Below are 11,944 nucleotides of genomic sequence, written 5' to 3' on the forward strand. Positions count from 1 at the left end.
GATCCAGAATTCATCCACCAACATTTCTTTTCTTTATTCCTCTTTAATTTATTTATGTTGAATATTGTCATAGGAATGGTTATGGATTTGTTTCTGAACTAAATTTCCCATTTAGGGAGGATGATGATTGTTGTTTAATGTTTTGCCTAGTTAATGTTTAATTACCATTCCTCAATTCTTGTTTGTGAAATTATCTTAATTTGTGTTTAATTTCATGTTTAAGATTGATCACCTTGTGCATGCTCTATGATCTCAATTCAAAATCTGAAAAGTGAGAATTGAGAATGCTAAAATTAAGATAATCGATGTTCTATGTGAAACGAAAGTATTCGCATGACTTATGTGACGAGTAGATTATTACTTAATGCTGATTTCATGTTAGTTTAATTAAGGAATTAATTAGATAACATGTGATTTAGAATCTAGAAGATCTGAAAGGAGCTAGGTTGTTTCATAATCTGTCATTCACTTCAAGAATAGGATAGTAATTAATCATTAACGATTTGGGTAAACAACAACAGGATTCTCCTCCCTATTGTCTCATCTTGCTTAACTTTAAATTGTGTTATTAAGTTTTCTGAATTTCTTTCATATTTTACTGTTTTTAAATCATAATTGCTTTTGATTTACCGAATAGAATCATAAGTATAATTTAGTAGTACTTAATCCAATTCCCTGTGGGATCGACCTCACCTGTGTGAGATTTACTACTTGATTGCGTATACTTGCGTAGTGTTTAAAAATATAGCAACAAGTTTTTGGCGCCGTTGCCGGGGAATTGTCTAAGATTAATATTACATAAAATTATACTAACTTCTACTTTGGTATATTTTCTCTTGCTGATTTTTCTAACCTTTTTCTTGCAATATTTTCTTGATTTATTTCAGGAATCCTAAGTGCATGCGCCGTCAAGGACAAACAGTCATATTACCAGTTGATCCTGAAATTGAGAAAACTTGCAGGAGGAATCGAAAGAACAAGAGGCAAGAAAGAGTTTCAGCAACTGCTGAAACATCAGAGATCATGGCTGCGAATGTGAACAATAATGCTGGAAACAATGGGGGTAATAACGGTAATAATGGAGGTGCCGTGGAAGATCAAGCTAATGGCCGTAGCTTGAGAGATTACATTCTCCCTACTCTGACGGGAGTGCAGTCATGTATCAGGCCACCGGCAGTGGATGCAAACAATTTCGAGATTAAGCCTGCCATCCTTCAAATGGTGCAGTCTTCAGTTCAGTTTGGTGGTCTCCCTTCTGAAGATCCTAATTTGCATCTCTCTAACTTCATGGAACTTTGTGAAACTTTTAAGGTTAATGGAGTTAGCGATGATGCCATTCGACTGAGGTTGTTTCCATTCTCGCTCAGAGAACGAGCCAAGAGTTGGTTGAATTCTTTGCCACCTAATTCTATTGCTACATGGAATGATCTGGCAACAAAATTCTTGTCAAAGTTCTTTCCTCCAGCTAAGTCTGCAAAGCTAAGAGGAGAGATCAATAATTTCTGCCAGCAAGATAATGAATCTCTCCATGAGGCTTGGGAGAGGTTTAAAGATCTGATCAGGAGGTGTCCTCATCATGGTATAGAGAAGTGGATGCTGGTTCACAACTTTTATAACGGGCTGGTTGGTAATACTAGAACTTTAATAGATGCAGCAGCGGGAGGAGCTTTTATGAGAAAAAGTGCTAATGAAGCGTATGATCTATTGGAGGAGATGGCTCTAAACAATCAGCAGTGGCCAACTGAAAGGAGTCAATCTAAGAAGGTAGCTGGTGTGTTAGAAGTTGATGCCATCACAAAGTTAACAGCTCAGGTTGAGGCATTGACTAAAATCATTGCAGGGCAAGCTAAGCAAGCCCAAATTGTTTGTGAGTTATGTGGAGGAAGTCATCACTTTTCGGAGTGTCAAGCAGATGTGGATGATTTGCCAATGGATGAAGCTAAAGCCATTGGGAATTTTTCACAGAACAACAACAACAACAATTATGGGTTCAACCAGAATAACAACCGAAGAAATAGTGGGTTCTATCAACAAAGAAATCAGAACCAACAGTTTAATCAAGAACAAGCCTCGGTGGAAGTTCTAGTTTGCGGACATTTATCGCTCCAATTCATGACCGAAACTAGATCTTCAATTAAAGACACAGAGACTCAGATGGGCCAGCTAGCAACTCAGGTAGCAACCCGCCCTCAAGGAAATTTGCCTAGCACAACTGAAGTCAATCCCAAAGAAAATTGCAAGGCAATTACCCTGAGGAGCGGTAAGAAGTATGATGGGCCCGAGTTACCACAACCAGTTGAGATAGACGAAGAAATAAATGCTCAACCAGTGCAAACACCAACACCAACCGCAGAGAAGGCTACTGACAGCCCAGCAGCACCACCACAGTCTCAACCAATTAGTATTGATCATCATGTAAAAATACCCTATCCTCAGAGGCTTAGAAAGTCAAGCTTAGACAAGCAGTTCACCAAGTTTCTAGAAGTCTTCAAAAGACTTCACATTAACATTCCTTTTGCTGAAGCTCTAGAGCAGATGCCAAGTTATGTGAAGTTTATGAAGGAAATTTTGTCAAAGAAGAGGAAGATGGAAGACTATGAGACAGTGGCTCTAACTGAAGAGTGTAGCGCTATTCTACAGAAGAAACTCCCTCCAAAACTCAGAGATCCAGGGAGTTTCACTATTCCTTGTACTATTGGTAAAATTGAAGGGATAAATGCACTATGTGATTTAGGAGCCAGTATTAACTTAATGCCCTTGTCAGTGTTCAAAAGATTGCAGCTAGGTGAAGCAAAGCCAACTACTGTAACTCTTCAATTGGCAGATCGATCGCTAGCTCACCCTAGAGGAGTCATTGAGGATGTGTTAGTAAAGGTGGACAAGTTCATCTTTCCAGCTGATTTCATTGTTCTGGATATGGAAGAAGATAGTAATGTTCCTATCATCCTGGGGAGACCTTTCTTGGCAACAGGGAAAGCACTAATTGATGTTCAGAAAGGAGAGTTAAAGCTAAGGGTACAAGGAGATGAAGTTGTATTTAATGTGCTCAAAGCAATGACCTATCCTACGGCTAGTGACAACTGTTTTGCAATTGATGTGGTGGACCAGTTGGTGGAGACAAAGACGCATGCTGAAGATCCTCTTAATCTGACTTTGGTACAAGAAGAGGTGGTGGAACAAGACAGTAAGGAAGCTTATGAGTATGCTTTGTGGCTCGATTCTTATGGACCGCTGAATAGAAAATATTATGAAGAGTTAGGAGTCATACCAACAAGGCCTACCCCATCTACTGAAAAGCCTCCTCAACTAGAGTTAAAAGTTCTACCAGAGCATCTCAGGTATGAATATTTGGGAGAAAATAAGACACTTCCTGTTATTGTGGCTTCTTCCCTATCTTCTGTAGAGACAGATAAGCTATTACGGGTTCTAAGGAAGCATACAAAAGCCATTGGATGGACTTTAGCAGATATTAAAGGGATCAGCCCTTCAACTGTAATGCATAGAATCTTAATGGAGGAAGGAGTGAAGCCAACCATTGATGCACAACGTAGATTAAATCCACCAATGAAGGAGGTTGTCAGAAAAGAAGTCTTGAAGTGGTTAGATGTCGGGGTAGCGTATCCTATTTCAGACAGTAAATGGGTGAGCCCAGTCCAAGTTGTTCCAAAGAAAGGAGGGATGACGGTGGTAAAGAATGAGAAGAATGAACTCATCCCAACCAGAACTGTCACGGGATGGAGAATTTGCATTGACTACCGAAAACTCAACAAGGCCACAAGAAAAGATCACTTTCCACTCCCATTCATTGATCAGATGTTAGACAAGTTGGCAGGACAAGAGTACTATTGTTTCCTTGATGGGTACTCAGGGTATCACCAAATAGCTATAGCACCGGAGGATCAAGAGAAAACAACATTCACATGTCCATATGGTACTTTTGCTTTTCGACGAATGCCATTTGGGCTGTGCAATGCTCCAAAGAACATTTCGCAGGTGTATGATGGCTATATTTTCAGATTTAATAGAAAAGTGCATCGAGGTGTTCATGGATGATTTTTCAGTGTTTGGCTCATCGTTTGACCAATGTCTGAGCAACTTGGAATTGGTTTTAGCAAGATGTGAAGACTCTAATTTGGTGCTGAACTGGGAAAAGTGCCATTTCATGGTTACGTAAGGAATAGTCTTTGGGACATAAAATCTCAAAAGAAGGTATTGAGGTTGACAGAGCCAAAGTATCTACAATTGAGAACTTGCCTCCTCCAGTTTCAGTTAAGGGAGTTCGAAGCTTCTTGGGTCATGCCGGGTTTTATAGAAGATTTATCAAAGATTTCTCCAAGGTGGCCAAACCGCTATCCAATCTTCTTGCTAGTGGAGTACCTTTTGAATTTGGGAAAGATTGTCTTGAAGCATTCCAAATTCTCAAGGAGAAGTTAATCTCAGCACCGATCGTGACTACACCAAACTGGGAATTACCTTTTGAAATCATGTGCGATGCAAGTGATTATGCTATTGGAGCAGTTTTGGGACAACGGGTTGACAAGGTATTCAGAACTATTTACTATGCAAGCAAAACCTTGAATGATGCCCAACTGAATTACGCTACTACAGAAAAAGAGATGCTAGCTATAGTGTTTGCATGCGACAAATTTCGACCCTATTTGATTGGTAATAAAGTGATAGTGTATACAGATCATTCTGCAATCAAGTACTTGATGACTAAGAAGGATGCCAAACCAAGACTAATTCGATGGGTTCTTCTTTTGCAAGAATTTGATCTAGACATAAAAGATAAGAAGGGTACAGAGAACCTGGTAGCAGATCACTTGTCAAGACTAGAGCTGGAAGAAAGTCAGAATACAAAAGAGGTACAAATAAATGAACAATTTCCCGATGAACAACTCTTTAGTGTGAGGGAAAGTCTGATGGTACCATGGTATGCTGATTATGTTAACTTCTTGGCTGCCAATATCACTCCTCCTGAGCTATCTCGACAACAACTAAAGAAGTTCTTTTCTGAGGTGAAACATTATTATTGGGAAGAGCCAATCCTCTACAAGCACTGTGCAGATCAGATAATAAGAAGGTGTGTGCCTGAAGAGGAGATGTACTCTATTCTTAATCACTGTCATGCTTTACCATGTGGGGGACACTTCAGTGGAACTAGAACAGCTGCCAAGGTGTTGCAAAGTGGATTCTTTTGGCCAACACTTTTCAAAGACGCTAGTACTTTTGTGAAGGCATGTGATCGTTGTCAACGTACAGGAAACATCTCAAGGAGAAACGAAATGCCTTTGACAGGAATCTTGGAAGTAGAATTGTTTGATGTATGGGGGATAGATTTTATGGGTCCTTTTCCTTCATCGTTTAGCAATCTATACATCCTATTAGCTGTGGATTATGTGTCAAAATGGGTGGAAGCTGCAGCCACACCAGCTAATGATGGTAAAACAGTCCTTCGGTTCCTTCAAAAGAACATATTCACTCGGTTTGGAACTCCCCGAGCAATCATAAGCGATGAAGGGAGTCACTTTTGCAACAAACAATTCGAAGCACTCCTTTCGAGATATGGTGTTCGTCATAGAACAACTCTACCTTATCATCCGCAAAGTAATGGCCAAGCTGAGATTTCTAACCGTGAAATAAAGATGATTCTGGAGAAAACGGTGCAGAGATCAAGGAAAGATTGGTCAAGAAAGTTGGATGACGCATTGTGGGCTTATAGAACAGCGTTCAAGACGCCAATCGGGATGTCACCATATCGGTTGGTGTTTGGAAAGGCTTGTCATCTACCGGTGGAGCTAGAACACAAGGCGTATTGGGCAATGAAAACTTTGAACATGGATTTAAAAGCCGCCGGCGTAAAAGACTACTACAAACTTGGATGAGTTGGAAGAATTTCGAAATGAAGCTTATGAAAACGCCAAGATTTACAAGGAAAGAACTAAGAGATGGCATGACAGAAATCTAGTCAGAAAGGAGTTTCAACCTGGTCAACAAGTTCTACTCTTCAACTCAAGACTAAAGTTGTTTCCTGGTAAATTAAAGTCAAGGTGGTCAGGGCCATTTACGGTGATCAAAGTGTTTCCCTACGGAGCAGTGGAACTAAAAGGTGAAAGTCCTAATACTTTCAAAGTGAATGGACAGCGATTAAAGCTCTACTTGGGAGGTCAATTTGATCAAACCAAGTCCGCCATGATTCTGGCGCCACTTTGAAGATCTCGATCAACGTCTAGCTGAGCGACAATAAAGTTAGCGCTAATTGGGAGGCAACCCAAGTGTTCTTTTGATTTAGTTGAACTCTTTTTAAGTTTACTGTTATTTTTCTTGTTGTGCATTCTTTTTCGTTACTGAAAAAAAAAAAAAAAATTTAATCAGTGGCCGCGGCCATGGGATGTATGGCCGCGGCCAGATTTGGCTTACAGAAACAGGTCTAATTTCACGAATTCTCGCCGCGGCGAGGGGACATACCGCCGCGGCCAGATTTGGCTTACAGAAAGTACCATATTTTCACGAATTCTCGCCGCGGCGAGGCTACAGGTCGCCGCGGCGAGAGTGGCCAGTTTCCCTTTTTAAACCCCAAATCCCTAACATTTCAAAACTCACACCCCATTCAAACCCTCTCTTCTCCACGCCGAAAACACCCCTTTTCACCATTTTTTCTTCATCTAATCCCATTCTAAACTCTTTTCCACCAACTCTAACCATAAACTTTCATCAATAATCATCCTAATCCCTTATTTCTCTCATTAAACACTAATTCCCACTCAAAATCAACCCCAAATCCCTCAAACCTCACCCAAAATATTAAAAAAACCCTTATTCATCCTTTTCTTTATCAAAAGCTTCAAGATGTCAACAATGGAGGATGATTAAAGGAAGAATTGTCATTGAGGTATTGATTCTAAGACTTCCACTCCAATTTTTATTGAAGAAATTGTAAATTTGTTGGATAGTTTTGGATTATTTGGTGGATATTTGGGATTTTTGCTATATACATTGTTGAAATTGATTGTGTGAATAGAATTGGGTTAGATTGAAGGGAATTTAAATCCCGGGAAGTCAATTTTTAAGGGGAAGTGCTGTCGAAATTTTGAAAAATCTTGAGAGTTAGGATATAATTTTTTTGCTATGGGTCCAAAGAGGTCAAGGGTTAATGAGGAGGGAGCTTCATCATCCAACCCATCTAGGGGACGCTCTAATCTTGATAGAGTTAGGTTTACCAACATGGAGGCTCAAGAGCGGTTTTTGAAATTGAAAGATAGGGCATTCATTGAAGATAGAGGGATAGACATTGTCAACCTAAGCCAAACTGCCAACATTCCCCCTGCTTTTGCATCTATTAGGGATCAAATCCTACATAGGCAGTGGACTAAGTTCGTAGATGTCACTGAGCGTGGTAATCAAACTCTAGCTTTGGAATTTTTAGCCAACTGGCCTGAAAGAGAAGAGGGCAAAGTTAGAGTTAGGGGGGTTAGAGTGCCTGCTACCACAGCCGCTATTCATGCCCTTTATGACCTCCAAACCTTCACTAATGAAGAACAACCCTTGAAACGACAATTTTATGAGAGAAGTTTGAATTATGTGGATATTGCTGAGACTCTAGGGTATCCTGGCCTTAGGTTCCATGAGCTTAATGGAGAACCATACCAATTGTACCAATGTGAACTCAATCCAGTGGCCAAGGCTTGGCTTTACTTTGTTAGTGCAAGGATGCTCCCCAACAAGCATTTTTCTGATGCTCAAATGGACAGACTTAAATGGGTTTACGGCATTATGAAAGGGTATAATTTGAATGTGGGGGATATTGTTCGAACGACCTTTGACATTATGGTTGAGGGATCTTCCGGTGGAGGACTTGGGTTGGCTGGAATAATCACTGATCTATGTGAGAAACATGGGGTACCACAAAGACTCATATGATACAAAGGCACCGCCACGCCGCCCTATTAACTTGGCGATCGTTCTTCGCTTCAAACCTCCTCATCCTCATGGTCAACCGCCGCTCAAGGAGGTCCTCCGCAAGAGAAGAAGAGGAACGTGAGGACATCGAACCACCACGTCTTGTCGGGCCTCTTGACCCTCGCCATGCAAGACACTCACAATCACCGAATTATCCGATTCAAAGAAACATGCATATGCAAAATTACATGGCCCAGAGGAGTATCTTCGATGAGCAGCAAGTGGCTCAATTGAACACACTTGTCACGAGAATGAATATCGGTGTGGATGATCCAAACTATTTTCCCATGCCACCCCGTTTCAACCCTTATGACCAGCCACCGCCGCCAAACCCCTTCTAAGGGGCTCAGGTAAGTTTCTCTCACCCTGGTTTATTTTCACACATTGGGGACAATGTGCATTTTAGTTTGGGGGGGGGGGGAAACTTAATTTATTTTTTTTCGCATTTATTTGTTTTAGTTTAGTTTGTTTTAGTTGTTTTTTAGTCTTGCGTGATAGTTAAATTGAAAGATGGATTGAATTGTTGTTATTCACTTGTGCAATGGATTAAAACATAACTGTGTGCTTGACTTGCAACTGTTTGAATTAAATTGGATGTGTGCTAGGAAGTGATTCATGTAGATTTAAAACATTTGCTATTCTCACATATCACCTCTGTTCTATTTGGTTTGTGGAATGATTGATTGAACATGGAATAGAATTTGTTTGACATACTCTCTTGAAGCGAAATCCTTGATGATTTTTGTTTGGAAAGTGATTTAGGCAAGTTTTCTTTGGAACGATTGAGCCTTTCAAGCCTGCCTATGAATTTTTTACCATAGTATACCCAAAGTTGAGCCTTAGCTTGTTTGAAAAAAATTTTCACCACTTAACTGAGCGTTATCTTGAACTTTTTTCACCCTGAACATACCTTATTATACCATGAGCCTTGAAGCAAGTTTGGGGGGGATAAGTGCTGTAAGTGAAGAAAAAAAAAACAAAATAAAGTGTAGGAATGAGAGATTGAAAGAGAAAAAAAAAGAATAATATTGTGTGTGGTGCCTGTGGAAAAAAAAAAAAAAGAAGAAAAAAAAATGTGTCTTCTTGAAAAAAAAAGTTAAGAAAATTATGAGGTACACACATAAGAAAAATTGCAATCTCTTATTTCTGTTTTTGGGATATATGGAAAGAAAGCAAAATCAATGTCTAGGCTTGCTTGGTTAATAGTGCTTATGGTATAGTATAGCCTAAATGACTTCTCACCTACCCATGTACCTAAGCCATGTGATGTTAACCGAAAAAGACCTATTGATTCCAAATAGAAATTTGTCAACATTAGTGGAGAGAGGTATGTCATTCAAACTTATTGATCATGTGTTAGTGGAATGTTGGAAAGTTAGAACAGTTGTGATATTGATGGAAATTGCGATGCTTTATGTATGTATGAATTACTTACTTGTAAATTGCTCATTCAACTTAGTTCTTAGAGTTGGCAAGTTGAAATTCTGGTTATTGATGGATTGAAGTTGTGCAGGTGGTGGTAACAATTAAATTGTTGGAAAGGTTAGCTATCATTGTCAGTTTGTTTTTAGTTTAGTCTTAGTTTACTCGGGGACGAGTAAAGAGTCAGTTTGGGGGAGTTTGTTAGGCTATTTTTAGCCTATGTTTTGGATCCAATTTATGTGCGTTTTTAGCTGTGTTGGGACGGAATTACGCTTGTTTTCTATGTTTTCAGGTTCTTTGGAATAAAAGAGATCTCGGGTGCAGAAATTCGTTAAAAGACGTGCTGAGCCGAAGAAAACTCAATTTTTCAGCAATTGTGCATATCTGGCCGCGGCTAAACACAACTTGGCCGCGGCTAGATCTCGAAAATTCAGAAGGCTTCAGTCGCCGCGGCGATGAAGAGGCTCACCGCGGCGAGTTACGAGATACAGAGAGCACCCAAATTCGACGATTTCTAGCCGCGGCGAGAGGAAGCTTGGCCGCGGCGAGATCCCGTACGGACCAGGGGCATTTTCGTCCATCGAACCCTAAATTTCAATTATAAATAGAAAACTGCGATTGGAAGTCTGGGAGAGCGATTTGGAACCCTAAAACACAGCTGAGAGCGGCAGGAAGAGCATAGAGATTCAAGTGAAGATCCAGAATTCATCCACCAATAGTTCTTTTCTTTATTCCTCTTTAATTTATTTATGTTGAATATTGTCATAGGAATGGTTATGGATTTGTTTCTGAACTAAATTTCCCATTTAGGGAGGATGATGATTGTTGTTTAATGTTTTGCCTAGTTAATGTTTAATTACCATTCCTCAATTCTTGTTTGTGAAATTATCTTAATTTGTGTTTAATTTCATGTTTAAGATTGATCACCTTGTGCATGCTCTATGATCTCAATTCAAAATCTGAAAAGTGAGAATTGAGAATGCTAAAATTAAGATAATCGATGTTCTATGTGAAACGAAAGTATTCGCATGACTTATGTGACGAGTAGATTATTACTTAATGCTGATTTCATGTTAGTTTAATTAAGGAATTAATTAGATAACATGTGATTTAGAATCTAGAAGATCTGAAAGGAGCTAGGTTGTTTCATAATCTGTCATTCACTTCAAGAATAGGATAGTAATTAATCATTAACGATTTGGGTAAACAACAACAGGATTCTCCTCCCTATTGTCTCATCTTGCTTAACTTTAAATTGTGTTATTAAGTTTTCTGAATTTCTTTCATATTTTACTGTTTTTAAATCATAATTGCTTTTGATTTACCGAATAGAATCATAAGTATAATTTAGTAGTACTTAATCCAATTCCCTGTGGGATCGACCTCACCTGTGTGAGATTTACTACTTGATTGCGTATACTTGCGTAGTGTTTAAAAATATAGCAACACCGGGGACTGTAAATATATTTTGTTGTAATTGTCAATTAGCTTGCAATTTAGTCTATTATTTTGTACTTATTTTTGGTGACTCTTGTGCATTGGCAGGTGAAAATTTTATACGAACGAGTACCAAGAATTTGTTAATATAGTTAATATTGATCTATATCCTATTTATCCCAAAATTGAGCGCCCATTCAGAGAGAGAAGAAGAGCTCAACATAGGGCTCAAGGGGAAATAGAAATGATGGATGACCAAGAAGATGGACGACGAGCTCAAGGGGAAATGACCCCTAATAATGGTCAAAATGCAGTGATTATGGCAGATGATAGAGATCAAATCATCTAAAAATACGCAGCACCTATTTTCAATGAGCTCAATCCGGGCATTGTGAGGCCAGAATTTCAAGCTCCACAGTTTGAGTTGAAGCCAGTTATGTTCCAGATGCTTCAAACTGTGGGACAGTTTAGTGGCATACCCACCGAAGATCCTCACCTTCACCTTCGTCTATTTATGGAGGTGAGTGACTCTTTCAAATTGCCCAGAGTTACGGAGGATGCCTTGAGATTAAAGTTGTTCCCCTATTCTTTGAGAGATCAAGCCCGAGCTTGGTTGAACTCCTTGCCTTCTGCGTCGGTTACAACTTGGCAAGAATTAGCGGAGCGGTTTTTGATGAAGTATTTTCCTCCCACTAAGAATGCCAAGCTCCGGAAGGAAATAACTTCCTTTCAACAATTTAAAGATGAGTCTTTGTATGAGGCATGGGAGAGGTTCAAGGAATTGTTGCAGAAATGTCCTCACCATGGTATCCCTCATTGCATCCAAATGGAAACATTTTACAACGGTCTCAATGCTCATACTCGAATGGTGGTTGATATTTCGGCAAATGGTGCTTTACTTGCCAAGTCATATAATGAGGCCTATGATATTATTGAGAGAATTTCCAACAACAATTATCAGTGGCCCACTACTAGAGTACCTTCGGGGAAGAAGGTTGCCGGTGTTATTGAAGTTGATGCCATTATTGCTTTATCTGCCCAAGTTTCTTCTATGTCAAATATGATCAAAAATATGAGCATGGGTCAACAAATGGGTCAACAGAATGTTTCCTCACCTGTGGGACAA

General features: G+C 39.5%; 2 non-coding genes across 2 annotated transcripts; both read right to left on the bottom strand.

Moving 5' to 3' along the window:
- Positions 1-1,476: 1,476 nt before the first annotated feature.
- Positions 1,477-1,583, bottom strand: LOC133033747 (small nucleolar RNA R71). Its single transcript, XR_009685815.1, has one exon. It is a non-coding gene; the product is annotated as a small nucleolar RNA R71 (small nucleolar RNA).
- Positions 1,584-11,521: 9,938 nt separating this feature from the next.
- LOC115711861 (small nucleolar RNA R71) lies at positions 11,522-11,628 on the bottom strand. The gene has a single exon (XR_004010727.2). It is a non-coding gene; the product is annotated as a small nucleolar RNA R71 (small nucleolar RNA).
- Positions 11,629-11,944: the final 316 nt, after the last annotated feature.

Source organism: Cannabis sativa, chromosome 1, assembly GCF_029168945.1.
Source record: "Cannabis sativa cultivar Pink pepper isolate KNU-18-1 chromosome 1, ASM2916894v1, whole genome shotgun sequence".
Classification (NCBI taxonomy): domain Eukaryota; kingdom Viridiplantae; phylum Streptophyta; class Magnoliopsida; order Rosales; family Cannabaceae; genus Cannabis; species Cannabis sativa.